The 17,750-nt window shown below is 44.2% G+C and overlaps 2 protein-coding genes across 4 annotated transcripts in view; one reads left to right on the top strand and one right to left on the bottom strand.

Annotated features, from left to right (window-relative positions):
• LOC139756274 (uncharacterized) overlaps positions 1 to 17,750 on the top strand; it is a 490,501-nt gene that overhangs the window by 55,577 nt on the left and 417,174 nt on the right. Inside the window, exon 1 of one of the 2 annotated variants that reach the window (XM_071675504.1) lies at positions 13,842 to 14,222. The exons of the other annotated variant lie outside the window; for it this stretch is intronic. The gene's annotated coding sequence lies outside the window, so the exon portion shown is untranslated. Of the gene's footprint in view, positions 1 to 13,841; positions 14,223 to 17,750 lie in introns of those variants that run through there. 2 annotated transcript variants of the gene reach the window in all.
• The window catches only part of LOC139756275 (zwei Ig domain protein zig-8-like), a 369,804-nt gene that overhangs the window by 74,137 nt on the left and 277,917 nt on the right, over positions 1 to 17,750 (bottom strand). The gene's annotated exons all lie outside the window — the stretch shown is intronic.

Genomic DNA, 17,750 nt, shown 5'->3' with positions numbered 1-17,750 from the left:
ACTTACGCCCTGCGAACACGTCTTTGGTGTTTGTGAATGAGAATACAAGGGAGCAAAAGTAAATAACTCACAGCTCATTTCAATGGCACTCCCACACTGACTATCTTTAAATGCAGAAGAGGAGTCACAAGACTTTAGTGTGATGAGAGAAAATTCTCTCTCTCTCTCTCTCTCTCTCTCTCTCTCTCTCTCTCTCTCTCTCTCTCTCTCTCTCTCTCTCTCTCTCTCTTATCCCTAACCTTTTATCTCCTCCTTGCATCCCTGACGTGCGCCGCTCCCCCAGCCCTCTCAGAGCGGCCCTTGGGGTCTTATCAGGGCCCTCTTGAGGGCATCCATCTGTGTATTCAGGAGATGAGAAGAGGCATCATTGTCAGAGCCTGGGAGCAAACGATGGTGTTCACCTGACGCTCGAACATGTCAGACATGGCCAAAGGGCGGGTGAGACTTGACGTGTTAGAGGTGAGACACTGTCGCACCTTGGGAGGACAGAGAAGTGGGGGTTGATTGCGCGGGTGTGAGGCGGCGGGGTCGCTCAGCCCGCTGAAGCAAGAGAGAGAGAGAGAGAGAGAGAGAGAGAGAGAGAGAGAGAGAGAGAGAGAGAGAGAGACTCGGATCTCTGGGAGACATGGAGAGAGATTGGTTATTCCTGAGGAGAAGATTAGCCCCGTCTTGTTAAATAGATAGTGTCTTCGGGAACAGAGATTGGCTTCGCTCGAGGTAGATGGCAATAGATTGTCTTCTTTGTGGAGAGGCGGATGTTGCTTGGGACGTGAAGATGCAAGTGATTTCTCTGGGGAGGTTTTTGGTTTGTTCGGGCACCTGCTGAATGGAGGTTTGGGGTTTCGCGTATTGCAAGTGTGTAAGGTGTTTTGATGTTTACACATACACACACACACACACACACACACACACACACACACACACACACACAATATCAGGATATCAGGTGCCTTTTTCGTAACATCAATGTCACAGTAACTCTATATTACAGTAACTCTTTGTCACAGTTAGTCATTGGCACACAGCAACGCAGTACCAGTGTAACATAGTTACAGAGCAATATAGTGACTAATGAGTTGTGCTTTGCTCTACGGTGCAAAGCCACATCGCTGCTACTATTGTAGTCTGTCAGACCAGCACTGGCAATAAATACTTACCCCAATACTCATATCAGTATTCACCCCCACTACTCATCTCAGTGCTCACCCCAGTACACACCCCAATATTTCATTTTGAGTCGAGTATTACCAGCGGCAGCCGTAGGATCTTATTCCACTCTCCTCGATGGAACGCCTCAGATACTGTGAACCGACGACACACCGCTCCCGCCAGCCCTCCCGTTCCAGAACTGCCAGGCTCGAAATACCGGCTCCTTCGTATCGTTTGCATCGTGCTCTGGAAACCCAGCTGGATGCTCTGTGTGTGTGTGTGTGTGTGTGTGTGTGTGTGTGTGTGTGTGTGTGTTTCCTTTTTCTTTTTTGACAGATGTTCGCCGGAAATGAAACCTGGAAGCCGGCGGCATCATACGTTCTGGCCTGGGTACAATACTAGGTATGTGTTGACAGCTGATATGTTAGGCCGCTCGGGGAGTGCAGGAGTTTCATACGTCTTGGGGAAAATAACGCCAATTTTGCTCTTTGAAAGGTGGCGGACTTTTACTGCTTCTGGTGAAAATAACGCCAATTGCGCCATTAAAGAAATAGAAGGAAATAGTGAGTCTTTTACTGACCAATCACAGCACTAGAGAAATGTGTGACATTAATTGGTCTTCGTGTGAATACACCTAATCACAACCATGAGGATCCCCCTTGTGATTGGGAACTTGTAGTCAAGTTCTGGGTAGAAGACCCCAGGAGGTGAACACTGCCAGTGACCGGAACTAATGTTCCTACACCTTTTGTGAACCACGTCTGTAGACCACCTTTTCGGACCACGTCTTTGTCCCACGTCTGCAGGCAGGTACCTGAGGGGCGATGGTTGACGTTTGTGATGGCCTAACACAAGGATGTGTGGTGGCAGGTGTCTGGGGGAACCTCGTCCGCCGTCCCTTGTATCTTGATTCAACTCGGACGTGTTGGATTTTCAGGTGGTCTGTCCTAAGCATTACGACGTTGTCTTTGGTGTTTCACAGTCACGGGTTCAAGACACAGATCGGTCGGGATCTGATGTGGCTGAGACTCCAGAGGCCAACATCACGTCAGGGTTCCTAGCCACCCAGCCACCAGGTGTCGTGTGTGGAACGCTCTAGGTGCTCTAACGGGATGTGATGCCGTGAGGGAATTAACGAGCTGTAACGCTAATGCTGTAACGAGCTGTGACGCTGATGCCGGAACGAGCGGAAGATTTTGCTGAAGTGCCCGCTCCATTCGCTGGGTTTTGGTGTCGAATAGTGACGTGAGTACAGCAGACTGGCACCTGCTGCAGGAGCTACAAGACGGATGTGTATGATGTGGCAACATGACTTACCAATAACCTGCCCATCTCCTGTCCATGTCTGACAAGTCCATAACAAACATAGACTTCCTCTGCCCTTCCCTCAGTCGATGCAGTGAGATTGGTGGCGCCAGTGATATCAGTGTCTGCACGTGCATCCATACCATGCCCAGTCAGGCAGACACTCCAACAGAAGCAGTTGGCACTGAAGTGAAGGCCGTGTGTGTGTGTGTGTGTGTGTGTGTGTGTGTGTGTGTGTGTGTGTGTATGTGTGTGTGTAAGGATATTCCAACCAACCCATCTTCGAGCAGACATCCCAGTGAAAGCAGTACCTGCGAGTGCATTCCTCTCATACCTGTGGTCAATTTATCAAAGGATATGACTTCGTGCCACAACTGCCTGCCAGCAGATTTGGAGGAAGGCCCTGAGTGCGAGAGCTGAGGCCACACGTATCAATTCACACCTCGCGACTGTTACTTTAAGGACAGGTTCATCCATCCACTGGTGAGAGACCTCCTTATTCACCATAAGGGCCACGCAGTTCTGCTGGAACATGAAGACTGGAGAACAGAGTTATCAGAAATATTACACGATAACTTATCTGTGATGCCAGAAGATAACCTAGAGAATTCGGTGACAAGGAATTTTGCATAATTTCGATCCGTAATCTACTGGCTTCAGTTGACGATCTGCCTCTGTTTCCCATAGGAATATGTTTCAGTTTCAGGTCCAACGTCTGAGGCAACCTAGAGGTATTCCCTCAGCAGAAGTGTCCCCCTTTATGCCATGCTAACCTTGAGGACTGTGTTGTAATTCCTCAGAGAAATTCAGGTGTGGGAACTGGTTTAAACATATTTAAATCATGGCTGAGTTATCATCAAAGGAGAATTAATTGCATAGAATAAATGCCAGGAACATGTGTGTTTAATGTCGTTCTAAATCTTAATATCAAACCGGCATGAAGTGTACACACACACACACTCACACACACTCACACACACACACACACACACACACACACATTCAGATGTGCGCCACAGAACACGGAAAGAAATCACACTTTGTTCCTCGTCAGACTTATGGTCACGCACACATACTAGACTGATATGAAAGCAAAACAAAAAAAAAAAAAAAAGCAAACAGCGAAAACCCACCAAAAGGAAAACAGTTCCGTCACCAGCAACACCAGACCATATCCCACGCCGCTCCCGAAACACACAAACATGTTTACACCTCTAGGCACTTGACCACCCCCTTCGCCACCCCCCCATCGAACACTAACCCTTCCCCTCGCCCAGCTCTCCCTTTACCTCCAGCCCACGACCTCTTCTTCTAATTAACGCTTGGGGAGTTAATTTAATGCCGGGCAGATAATCAGGTACATAACGCCGGAACTTCCTTGGACGTTTTTGAGGAGGTGTTGGGAGGGTTGTTGTTGTTGTTGTTGTTGGTGGTGGTGCTGGTTGTGGTGCTGGTTGTAGTGGTTGTGGTGCTGGTTGTGGTGGTGGTGGTGGTTGTGGTGGTGGTGGTGCTGGTTGTGGTGGTGGTGCTGGTTGTGGTGGTGCTGGTTGTGGTGGTGTTGGTGCTGGTTGTGGTGGTGCTGGTTGTGGTGCTGGTTGTGGTTGTGGTGGTGGTGTTGGTGCTGGTTGTGGTGGTGCTGGTTGTGGTGCTGGTTGTGGTTGTGGTGGTGGTGTTGGTGCTGGTTGTGGTGGTGGTGGTGCTGGTTGTGGTTGTGGTGCTGGTTGTGGTGGTGGTGCTGGTTGTGGTTGTGGTGGTGGTTGTGTTTGTGGTGTTGGTGCTGGGGTGAAGCTGGAACGAGCTGGAAGGCGGCAGATTATTTTCCAGATGAGTGTTCCGGTAAAGCCAGGGAACGATACTCCCCATTACAGCCCTTAACAGCCAATTTGATCTCAGGGAGAAGTTAACGAGCATGATATTAAGTCCCGCGTGTGCTTGGCGGGACCCCCTCCTGACGGAGACGAATTAGGATCCGCTTCCTCCCGAGGTGATCCCATTACAGATAAACTCCCTCCACACTTGAGCACAATACGGGCATTTTTCATGACGGCCGAGGGAGAGAGAGAGAGAGAGAGAGAGAGAGAGAGAGAGAGAGAGAGAGAGAGAGAGAGGAAAAAACATCAATTTGCCTAATGCTCGGAGACGAGATTATCCTAAAGTTGTAAACTTATCAGGCCTCGAGGGGAAGAGTGTGCCTCGTGGTTTTGTGCAGTAAGGGTGCTCTTCCCACTCGCTTGGGGCGTTCGTCTGGCCCTAGGTGACGAAGGGGAGGAAGGCGTCTTAGCCATGCGAAAACCTTCTACTTCGACTAATCTTGAAGGCGAAGCCCCTGCGCAGGAAGCACTCTACACCCCCAACCCTTCCCCTACCAACCCCTCCCACTGACGGTCCCTGCTTGTAGCGAGAGCCCTGCAGGGAGCTCTTTCCTCACCCCCCCCCCCCCCCCCGATAGGGGGTAAGGAGACCCCCCCACCCTTTCTGTTTTGCCTCTGGTGTGATTGAAGTATGGTACAGATACGTCTTGCCTCGCGACGAGAGAGAGAGAGAGAGAGAGAGAGAGAGAGAGAGAGAGAGAGAGAGAGAGAGAGAGAGAGAGAGAGAGAGGCTTATATTGGCTGTGGGAGAGGAAGAGTCGAGAGGGTATGTGAGAGTGTCTGGAGTGAGAGGGTATGTGAGAGTGTCTGGAGTGAGAGGGTATGTGAGAGTGTCAGGAGTGAGAGGGTATATGAGAATGCTAAGTACGAGAAAGGAAATTTAAAGATGAAAGATAAAGAAACGGAGAAATTCAAAGGGGAAGAGAAGGGGAAGGAAGAGAGAATATAAAAAAAACAGAGGAGAGGTGAAGGGAGAGGGAGAGAAAAATCTTAGGAGAGAGGAGAAGGAGGAGGAGAGATGTTTATTAAATAGGGCAATGCTTAGAGGACATAAACGAATCCTGAATGAGAGAAAGAGAGAGAAGACGAGAAAACATGGTCAAGCATCAGTGTTCGCACGAGACGTGTGAGAGATCAAAAAAGACAGGAACCAGAAACGTGATAAATCATTGTCAGAAAAGAACAGACACGAGAAAGACAGGAACATAAGAGCATGAATAAGAAACAAACAAAACAAAACATGTTGGGTCACAAAATATAAAATTCCTGACACATTTATCGACTCACCGAATGGAAGAATTACAGAGGTCAGAGGTCAAGCGTACCAACACACAGTGTGGAAAGGAAGGATTCCTTACAATATAAAGAGTGGAGGAAAAATATTAAAGATAGGATGAAAGTGAAGTGTTTATGTATTTACGTCTCACACACACACACACACACACACACACACACACACACACACACACACACACACACACACACACACACTTAAGAAGTCATTTCAGTATAGATTCAGTGTTAATACACATTCCAAACGTGTTGTATATGAACTTGGAAACTTCGTTTGTTAAAAAGAGGACCACAATCATGTCTGAGAATTATAGTATTAGGTTCAACAGACGTTTATATTTTGTTCATATGCCTTTATGTGCTCCTTTCTAATCAAATTCTAACACGAGAGTTATATTTACATGTCGTGTGTGTGTGTGTGTGTGTGTGTGTGTGTGTGTGTGTGTGTGTGTGTGTGTGTGTGTGTCCTATCCTCTTCAAGTTATTAAGATATTTACATGTTGCCCTACCTTACAAAACCAGTTGTAAATGATTTCGATAAAATATAAGATTATTCTTTTTGCCTCCATTCGAGTTCCATTATAGCATTAACCTTTGATGTAGTTTTCCAGCATCAATTTCGTCCAGTCGTGTCTGGAAAACAGGTTAATGAGCTTTCGCTTTACGAAAGTGTTTCTCTGTGCGAGACTTTAGCGTAAGTGAAAACGGTCTCTGGGATGGAAAAGATTTCTGCTGATGAATTTATTCTGATTTCCATTTTCTCTCCTGGGGTCTGTCTGTCTGTGTGTCTGTATACTGGGGGGATGTGTCGTAAAGAACACTACCGACGTATCTCGCGCATGTCGTAAAACGCGACTTAAGAAGTGCAGACGCGGGGACTGGAAATCCTCTCCTCCTTTATTTTCACTTTATAAAAGAAGTACCGGAAGAAAATTTTTTTCTGGAAGTTTCAAGCGTCTGTTCCTGACGCTTCTGCCCTAAGGCGGGAGAGAAGGACAAGAAGGTATACAAGAATGTATATCATGATATATGATATAATGTGAGGGAATATGTGCGTTCAAGGTGTGTGGAGTGACTCAGGGTTGAGCTGGGTGCGTTCCGTGGGCAGATAGAAGAACAACAAGGGTTCAGGTCAGGTCACGATGTTACGAGCTGGATGCCTGTGTGATGTACGACACTGCCCAGTCTTCAGGTAGAGTTTTCTTTCTCTCTCTCTCTCTCTCTTCCACTCTTCATCAGTGTCTCTCTATAAGACACACTTTCTCTCCAGCGTATCTTTATCATTGCACTAGTAATGTAGTTGGTATACAAATATCTTTGGTAGCCATTATGCACCAGAAGGAAGTAAAGATAATCATAAACATTCCATCTATCCTAATCATAGATATCCAAATTATGATTATCCACATTTGTTGGTATGACATGTGCTAATGAGATGGCTTTGTTATGGTCGGGGTCTCAGAATAATGGAGGAAACAATTTACCCGAGTCATAACATCCAGAGATGAAGAATGTGGCGACCGTGATAATGCACAAGACGAGGTTTAACCTTGCTCATCTTCAAAGTGTAACTCTCTCTCTCTCTCTCTCTCTCTCTCTCTCTCTCTCTCTCTCTCTCTCTCTATATATATATATATATATATATATATATATATATATATATATATATATATATATATATATATATATATCTGAGGAGGCATATGCACCTCCAAGGTGAAATGAGGAATCTGTTGATCGCTCTCGTATGCAAATCATCAGAGTAGAGAGGCATTTAGATTGGAAGCTTTGATGTAAACTACAACAATCAAATAATACAATCAAGGTAAAATAATCAGGTAAAATATCGTCTAGATTTGAGTTTTCTGAAGTTCGCTTGTAGCGTCGTCTTCACCTGGCCTTAGTTTCACTGCTGCACATCTTCCTTCTCTGTTTACTGTATCCTGATTACCATCATCGTTCCTCCTGCCTCTCCTCCTGCATTATTGATGTACCCCCGAGCACGTGTTTCCCAGTCTTGCCAGACACCAGGAGACAGTTCTCACTGAAGATAAACTTATCTTACACTTGCCTTGGAAGTAGTGGCCTCCCACCGCACTCCCTGCCCGCCTTTCCAGAAACTGTTGTATACATTTTTTACTCTCCAATTTTCCCTGGGATATATATATATATATATATATATATATATATATATATATATATATATATATATATATATATATATATATATATAAGCGCCCATACACGCAAATGTACATACATATACATACACATACACAGACATATACATATATACACATGTACATATTCATACTTGCCTTCATCCATTCTCGGCGCTACCCCGCCCCACAGGAAACAGCATCGCTAGCCCCTACTTCAGCGACGTAGCACCAGGAAAAAAGACAAAAGTCTAGACATCCGGATATTTGGACATTCAGTTATCCGGAAAACCTTGTAAAGATTTTATCAAGATAATGTTTTATCACTCAAACGCTAGTTTTCCCTTTCCGCGTGACAAGGTTGTGACATTTTGCACATACATTGTGCAAGACCAACAGCAGAGGTATGTATTATTCTACTTGTGAGGAAGCGTAGCCCAGACTTACTCGATGCAGTGCATGTCCAACTTTCTGAACGTAACTTTTAGCCACCTTTAAAACCTCTAAAAAAAGAAGTGAGATCCAGAAATATTCAACGCAAAGCAATCCCGAATGTAATGTCGTTCCTGTACCTTGGAAGCTCTATTTATCTAAAATATTAGATTACACTCAGCAATCTGCACAGAATATGAACACCAGATATATATGGAACGCAGTAGACAAATTACATCGAGAGATTGAGACTAATTCTATCCAGGGGAAACAATAGATTAATAGCAATATTCTCTATACCCATGGTGTGAACATTGAAACTCAGGAGTAAAAGGATTTTATGTCAACAAAAATATAGGTGTATAGATATACAGAGACATCGATGTATGCTTCTAATGTAGTCCATGGCTGGTCACAAATTGAAGTGCAGTCATTGGACACATCTTTCATGATGTCTTAGGTCATTCCCGTGCTAATTAAAGGTCATGTTGGGTCTCTTAATATGAACCACCTCGAGTCACTTTAATACTTCAGACTACGTATATATATATATATATATATATATATATATATATATATATATATATATATATATATATATATATATATGTACAAAAAGGAAAATGGAGCTCGATAAGTTTCCAGGTGCACTTTCTTGTAATGATCACATCGTCAGGGGAGACACAAGAATGAGATAAAAAGAAAACTGTCTCCAAATGTTTTGCTGTACTACTAACGATAGAGTTAGATTAAATATTTTTTTATTCCTTTCATCTAATCTGCAAACGAATATCAGAAATTTTATGTTCTCCATCATGATAATAAACTCACTCGAAATCTGTTAACTTGTGTTAGAATGTTATGAAATTTTTGCACTCTTGCGAAAAAATAAAAGAATATCTCTCAGTAAAGGATTCGAACCCCAACTTTTGTATACTGTTTCCACGCCCTCGCTGCTCTTTTATTTTATGCCATTACAAATTTCATTCTCCCTCCACATCCTCGATCGCTAGAATATACCCGTTACTTATCACATCTGTTGGCCTCTCGTGTTATTTATTCCTGAGGCTCTATTACAATACTTCACCCCCTGCAGGATATATTCCATTCTCACCCCGCAGGATATATTCGTGTCTCCCTCGCTCTCTGCTCTACAAATATGCCGGAAATAAAATGTCAGGCAGTGTGGGGCAAGATAACAGCAGCCACTGCGGTGGTGGTACTGGTAGCCGCCAGATGTCTCCCTCTCTTTTGTTTATACTCTAAGTATTATTGTTATTTTTATTATTATTATTATTATTATTATTATTATTATTATTATTATTATTATTATTGTCGATTATTATTGATTATTAGTCCATTTGCCGTGACACTCCGCACCAGATGTGTGGTGACTGAGAGGGTCCTGTCTTGGTACAGCCAATTGGTTGGGTAGGAGCAGAGTGTATGGATAAGGTGAGTGCTTTTAAAGGATATTTTTTTTTCCAGAAATACGTGGAGGAAGAGAGTGAGCTGTATGTGGTATGTCTGCGTGTGGAGAATGCGTATGAAAGGATAGCTAGAGAGGGATGCATTACGGAAGGTGCTACAGATGTGAGGAAAGACTGCATAGTTACTGTACGTAGTGAAGAGTGTTGGTCAGAAGAGTCAGGCGTTTGTGCAGGTTAGGAGGGCGGAGGGTGAGTCGTTCCCGGGGGGAAGGTGAGTCTGCCTGAAGGACGTGGGATGTAGCCACGGCCGCAGGTGAGGCAGGTAAGTGCAAGGGTTTTGGTGTAAGGGACGGCCATGTTGTCTGCTGAGTTGGAGTATGTTCATACAGTGAGCCAGTCGCTGTTTGCAGATGACGCGGCCCAAGTGGCAGCAGACTCCAGACGTTGGTGACGTAATTTAGATGAGTGTACAAGGGAAGGTTGGAGGTAAATGTGAACAAGACTAAGGTCATGAGGTGCCTTGTGACAGGATTTCGTCGAAAGTATTCGCAGGTAAACTCTCTCTCTCTCTCTCTCTCTCTCTCTCTCTCTCTCTCTCTCTCTCTCTCTCTCAGGACTTCCGTTCATCAGTTCTGATCATCATGCCATCTGTTCATCCCATTTTCCATATTCTTCCCGCCTTGGCAGGACCTCCCCCTCCCCTCCCTTCCCCTCTCTTCCATCGTTGGGGCAGGTGCTGTCCCAGGAGGTCCTCTTCCCTTCCTGCTTTGCCTATAAATATTGTCGATATTTTTCTAACAAGATTTGCGAGGTGCTGTGCCGACCATTTGCGAGTTGCTGTGCCGACCATTTTCACATAGTTTCGTATTTTATTTACTTTACTCGCTCGCTATGTCAGTTTTAGTTCGTATTTTTTTTTTCTTCGTTGCATGTGTAACAAGTGATACTGCGGTTATGTGATTCATTGTGCGGTTTGTAATAAAGGTTTGAAGGTTATGTATGGTGATAATCGGTTATATGAGAGACGTTGCTGTTATAACGCTGTATAGGAAAATGGTCCACTCATGTTTTACTGTAGACAAGCTGAGGATATGTATATAATTTGCATTGCTTTTTGGAGGGGTGGAGGGGGAGTCTATCATAATGTTCCTAACTATTCCACTATCAGTCTACCAATGTAAGTTAGAATTACCCCAGTCCCCACCACGTTTTACACATATTTGATAATATTTTGCATATATATATATATATATATATATATATATATATATATATATATATATATATATATATATATACGGTACCCGGGTTTGAGTGCCATCTCCAGTAAGCTACATGTGAATCTTCTTGAATGGATATTATGAGATTTTACCATTCGATGCAAAATTGTGCAGTTGGATAGACAGACAGACAGATACAGATCCATGGAGAAAAACGTATGACTGCTAACTCGACTTCATTGGAGAAGCCTGAGTATGAAACTGTTGGTTACATTTACCAAGGATGAGACAGTAACAACAAAACACAAAGGAAAAATGGTAACGCAGAGAAACACTTCCAGATATTGAGAAAATCAAGCAAGACGATAAACAAGAAAATCAAGCAAAATGATAAGCAGAGAACAAAGTCACAGTTTGTGTTGGAGAAATGTTCCTAAGTGTAAACGTTTGATGTCAGGAATATTCAGACAAACTATTATCATTAATGATATCTGAAACACATGTTTGTAAGTCACATGAAATAGTTCGCTGAGAAAGAAAGAAGAAAACTGAAGAATGGAAAATGCTGGCAAACTAAGAAGTGTTAACATCGCGGTACAGAAGCCACACCCTCGACGTGGCTGTCATGGTGGTGGACGTACAGGAGTAAAGTGCTGTGGAAGACACACTCGCCACGGAGCCCACCGTACCCCATTCCCACGTGGAGAGCAGCCTCAAAGCTGCAAGACCCTATGAAAGGGGTCTTAGACTTGTAGAATTGTAACAATAATGATAAAAGTACATCTTCTACCACTTCTTTTACCACTACTACTGCTACTACTACTACTAATGATAATAATGATAATAATAATAATAATAATAATAATAATAATAATAATAATAATAATAGTCTTCAATGTCAGTTTACGAAAAGGAATACACTTTCGTCGAGGAATTTCTCTCTCCGTAGGAGTCCATCATTTCCCTGCTCCTGCGTGGAGTGTAGCCTGGAGGCTGAAAGACCTCCATAAAAGTGATCCTCTTCTGTAAAAGACTAGAATTATCCTCATAGACGCTGGTGCCACTCACATTAAAACGAATTCCTCTGGTAGTCAAGACGAGTGTCCAATAATCCTTTTTTTTTTTTGCCACACTGTTGTAAGCTTCCCTCATGATCTCCGTGAATTAAGGTGCTTGCCTGAAGTCCCTCCTCAGAACAGGTCGAGAAATCACTGCAGAGGTTTCCGTTTGGTGCGTTTTGGCGTGAGTTCGTGAGCAGCACCAGGCGGAGGGTAGGTAGATGGTCGGGTACAGCTCCAGGAACCATTGGCTTATTCATAACAATGATGGAAGGTACTTGACAGCCAAGTGTTCATGTATGAGAGCACTGAATTATGCACACCGCCCAGAGCTTGAAATATCCAGCGTTCCGTCTGTCGAGCGTTGTGTTGGTCGAGATGTTTCTTTTACCCTCCCTCCCCTGTGTACAGCCAGGTGGGGGGGTGGGGGGGTTGTGGGAGGGAGGGAGGGAGGGAGGAGACCAGGCAAATTATGCAGAAGTGCGTAACGCGTTATCGTGATGGAGCTGAGTGCGTTGTTGTCCTCTTGTGGGAACGAATTAGTGGTAAGTTTCTTTAATATTCTTCCACTGGGTTTATCGTTATTTAGAGTCTTACTTTGGAAATCGCACACACACACACACACACACACACACACACACACACACACACGAGTGCGCATTCAAAGCTACCCACCCATACATATGCACACACAAGAGCATCAAAACTGATACGCACACATGTATAACAATTAGTTACACTTACGAACATATATAGACAGCAAACAAACAAACCCACACACACACAAACAACTCTTGCTCGCTCTATTTCTCTCACACACTCTCTTTCCCCTAACCTCCTCTCTCTCTCTCTCTCTCTCTCTCTCTCTCTCTCTCTCTCTCTCTCTCTCTCTCTCTCGGCACATTTCATTAAACATTTCCACTCGTAACTACCCTCGCGACGGACGCCCTAACTGCCTCATTTGCTTGTCGACGGGTTCTCGCCACCATGAAAGAGAGAGTGAGGTGTGGGATGGAGGTGGGGGGTTGTGGGGAGGGGGTTGCGTTATTGTGGGAGAGGGAGGGAGAGGGGTCGTGATTCATGGTGATGGCAGCAGGTGGCGCTGGGTGTAAAGTGATGGAGGGAGGTCATTTTGAGGGCACAGTGGCTTAATGATGGAGATGAAGAGGGTAGTGATGGTGATGGAACTCCCTCTGCTTCTCCTCCACAGTGGTGAGGAGCTGGGAAGGAGAAAGCTGGCGAGGGTGGATGGTTGGACGCGCTGGTGGAAGGGGCAGGCGACGCTGGCTAATCACCTTGTTGGGTTGTTTAGCAGACGTGGTTGCCAGCGTTTGCATGCTCAGCTGTGATTCTGATAGCCGACCTTCACTCACTACACTATCTTTTTTCTCTCATTATCGCCACTGATGCCACTGCGACTGTCATCACTTATAAAGCTACTACAGACGCCACTTAACACACACACACACACACACACAGGGCAAGCTTGACCAATGGTAACACGAACGCCATCATCCCTTTGAAACCTGGAAACATTACCACTTAACAGAGCCACATGTATATTCCTTCATTACACAGTATTAACATCATCTCTTACATCCATACCAACATTATAACTCAAGATACAGAACAAATTACTGACAAAGTCATCACTTCCGACTCACGAATCACCAGCACTTATCGTGCTTCCCTCTCCAGGGGTTTACATACACCAGAGGATAACTAATTATAAGTCTTTAGGTTTACCATCGCGACAGTGCATTTGAACTATTATATGTAACCTAAGTTTAGTATTGGTATATCGGTGATCACCGGCTGTTATCCCTTTAGTCCACGTTGTTGGTGGCTGGATCTGGAACTAGTGGTGGTGACATGGTTGGCACATGTGTCTTCATTGTGCGTCACTTCACCCGGCCAACTGGTGGTGTGAGGGTGTAGCTGGCGTGCCCGTGTGTGTACAGTGATTTCTTCAGTGTTTTATAGACATTATCATCTGTGTGTTGGGTTGTGAGAACTGTTGACATACCAGTGAACATAAGAACAGTGACTGATAACTTATAAACAGCCTGCAGGATGGGGTATGGATATTCCGAAAATGAAAACGTACATGCGTTCACGCCGTGACATCACAGACTCTCGCCACATAGGGCTGTGAACATTACACATTGTACGTTGGGATGAAAAACTTTGATGTTGAGGATGTTGGATGACGTGGGCACGTTACACGTTCTTCTGGCCGTGATTACAACCAGCGTCTGGCGAAGAAGCTAATGTGGTGGACGAGACCCCGGTAACCAGGACACAAGTACGTGGACGCGTTGTCACATTATCTGTCCTCATATTTTCAATTCATGTTTTGATTATGATTTAAGATCAAGTCGTTACATTTTCTATATAAATGATGTAGAGATTATAGGGTTCACTGGTCAAGGTTGTTTGGGTCTTGCAACCCGGGGTCAGTTAAGGTCCTCACCGTCAGGTTAGAACCGCCAATCAAATGATCATGAACGACGTCATTAAGTGTTAAAGATCATTTACAGATTCTTTGACGTCATGTTTAGCCCTTTGTAAAAAGTAGACTTTAAATATGCATCATATTAGAAAAACTATATTGATTTTAATTCGTGATTCCGTTGAGAAATATCCATATTTCATAACCGATAGTTCGTAAGATACGATTGTCCAACTTTTGAGGATCATTTTGGTAATCGTAATTAAAGCGAATTTTGAAAATTGTTTATAGACATGTTTGGTGGTGGAGTGAACCACATGGAAACCCACACGAACCCCATGCCAGCGGTAACGAGTCGGTCACCCTGCCCGAGGCCTCACAGTGCTTCCGCCACCACCACACTCCTTCAGTAACCTCGCTAGCAAGGTCGTACCACGACTCGCAGGCGGAGGGTCGTTCCGGGCCAAACTTGCCAGAGACAGACCTGGAGGCTCTATGGACTTTGAATCTCTGGGCTTCTGATTCTGAAGTTTCATGAACCAGTTGGTCTGTTTACCAACGGACGCTGCCCTCTCTGAGTAGATGGTGGTGGTGTGTGTTGCCGGGGGCTGCACGGGGAGGCCGGAGCCACAGCCCACCTCGAGCACCACACACCACACAGTTCTCCATGTACAGCTGAACAGTAAGAACGAGTTGAACTGCTCAGCAGCAGTGTGACGAGTTCGTTATGTAATGATAATTGCTGCTCCCACAGCTACTCCCCTCCCACGCCAACCCTCCACCGTCACTCTTACCAGAGAGGGACTGATACTTTCAGATACATTCATACATACATTCATACATACACGCATACAAAATCCACGGATGAACCCCCTTAAGAAAGATCCTTTTACAAACGAAGCAGGTCGAACAACCATTATCATACACCTCTCTCTCTCTCTCTCTCTCTCTCTCTCTCTCTCTCTCTCTCTCTCTCTCACACACACAAACGCACATACACCAACACCTCCTCAGGGGGAGCGAGGCATCAGTCGGTAAACAGAACAACTGACTGGTTCATGAAGCTTCAGACTCGTAAGCTTTCGTAGATTCAAAGTCCATACAGCTCCAGATCTGTGTCTGCCACCTACAACTGTGGCACAGCAACTCTGGTACTACAACAGTTGGCTACGTAGTGGGAGGGTAGGAGGTGGAGGAGGTCGTACCACAACTCGACCTCCTTCCTGACCCAACCATCCAATAATTCCGGGTTGGCAGACAGTTCCTGGTGCCGGAGCCTCACTTAGCGTCCGCTCGGCTACCCAGCCCAACACAACATCCTGTGCATGTATATGTAATTGTGCACAGGAATGCTGGCTCGGCTGATGCACAGCCAAGACGGTTTAAAAGACCTTGTGAGCAGGGGTGGGGGTAAGCAGGGGTGGGGGGGGATATGCATTTATTCCCCAGGACGGTTCTGGAGGTACGGTAGTGATGATTGTGGGAAATTAATTTCATGTGCATAATGTTGAAAATATATTTTGCATGTGAATATTTCTTGCCATTTATATAATAATGATAATGATAATGATAATAATAATAATAACAATGATTCATATCATTCATATATTGTAATTATTATTATATTGATTATATAATCAGGCCACAGTGCACAAGTCGTAGGCCATGATTCAGCATGTATGGATGACCCATGAACCAGGTCATTGTGTGATTAAGGTGCAGACAATGACAGTCCAATGCCCGGCCCACCAGCGCCTGAGTCAGGGAACCGTAGCCAGTGAGGGCGCGGCCTTGCACATATTGATATCCTCCTTAAATGTGGACAATGTAAATTCCATTCTTAATAGTATTCTCTCTCTCTCTCTCTCTCTCTCTCTCTCTCTCTCTCTCTCTCTCTCTCTCTCTCTCACACACACACACACAATGATGATTCATGATTTTTCTCAACTTATGTAAGTTATGTAATTAATATTTTGATGCTAGACCTGTTCCGCTGTGAACCTGTGCCTCTGACATGGTAGATGAGACCAGAGCTGAACACTTCCCTGCATGTGGAGGAGGAAGTAGCAAAATTCGTCTCGTGTCGGAGGAGCTTGAAGCAATTTTTAATTAAAAGTTCCAAAACATTACGCTATGCATTTCTAGGTTCTTTATTTTCTAACAGAGCCGCTCTGGTATTAGCATGGAAGATAAATGGCAAATCTATAAATGTCGTTCTCGTTGCCATTGTGAATGTATACATCATGTAGGAAGTGTACATAAAAAGTATTGGTGTGTACATTTAGCCTCTGGGCTACAGGAAGAGACTAAGCGAATCATGTATTCACTGTTCAGGATTATGCAAAGTTTACATCTGGTCTGTAGGAGTGTATGCAAATTCTACACGATATTCATCAAAACTATGCAAATGCAGTGTATAAATTTTAGAAAATATGTAAATTCCACCGCCAATTTTTTTTTTTTTTTTATAGAAAAGCGGATATCATAAATTCAGCGTTGCCAGAATATGTAAATGATACATCTCGTCCATAGATATACGCATATAAATATATGCAAATTCTATTTTCGGCCTCTATCGAAAACATGCAAATTGTATGCGCCACGCACCTCATCATGCAAATTCCGGGAGAGGCCATTCTGCGAGATTGGGTGTGATGTCTTGTGTTTCCTATGGCAAACTTGTTACCTACCACCAGCCTGGCCTCACACAACCCACTTGCACACCAACTGGGAAAGCTTTTTACCGGCTGTCTACTTAAAGCTTAAGCTGACCGCGCTCTTTGTAGTGTTCCACCTCGCTAGGACCTTGGGTCTGTGTACCTATATATCTCATATATACATATATATATATATATATATATATATATATATATATATATATATATATATATATATATATATATATGTATATACACAGTGTTGATTTGATGTGCCTGGGAACCCTTTTAACGGGATACTACAGCTTCAAGGCTGCGTTACATCCAGTAGCAGGGAACTGTTGGACTCCTATGCAGAGATGCTCCTGGACGAGGTTGTACTTTTTTTTTTTTTTTTTTGTTCACTGACGATGATACCAGCACGCCGAATTACGTACACAACTCGGGTTATTAGCAAGTGCAAGTAAGGTTTACGTCTGTTGTGGGTGAAGTGAATGATGGTAGATGTCTTGTGTAGATGGAGACGTCATGTTTTGAGTGACCCAGTAGTCAAATTCCCGTGATGTTGCCAAGTCTGTTTGTTGTTGTGTAATGATCACTGTCTATCTACCTACGTATCTGTCTATTTGTCTGTCTGTCTTGACACCGCGAGCGCAGAGTCTTCTTTGGCGAGGCTCTGTCATCGTCAGTTGAAGAAACCAGTACAGATGGTCTTGCTGTGGAA

Source organism: Panulirus ornatus, chromosome 21 (assembly GCF_036320965.1).
Source record: "Panulirus ornatus isolate Po-2019 chromosome 21, ASM3632096v1, whole genome shotgun sequence".
NCBI classification, from domain to species: domain Eukaryota; kingdom Metazoa; phylum Arthropoda; class Malacostraca; order Decapoda; family Palinuridae; genus Panulirus; species Panulirus ornatus.
This window is presented reverse-complemented; position numbering and strand designations above follow the sequence as displayed.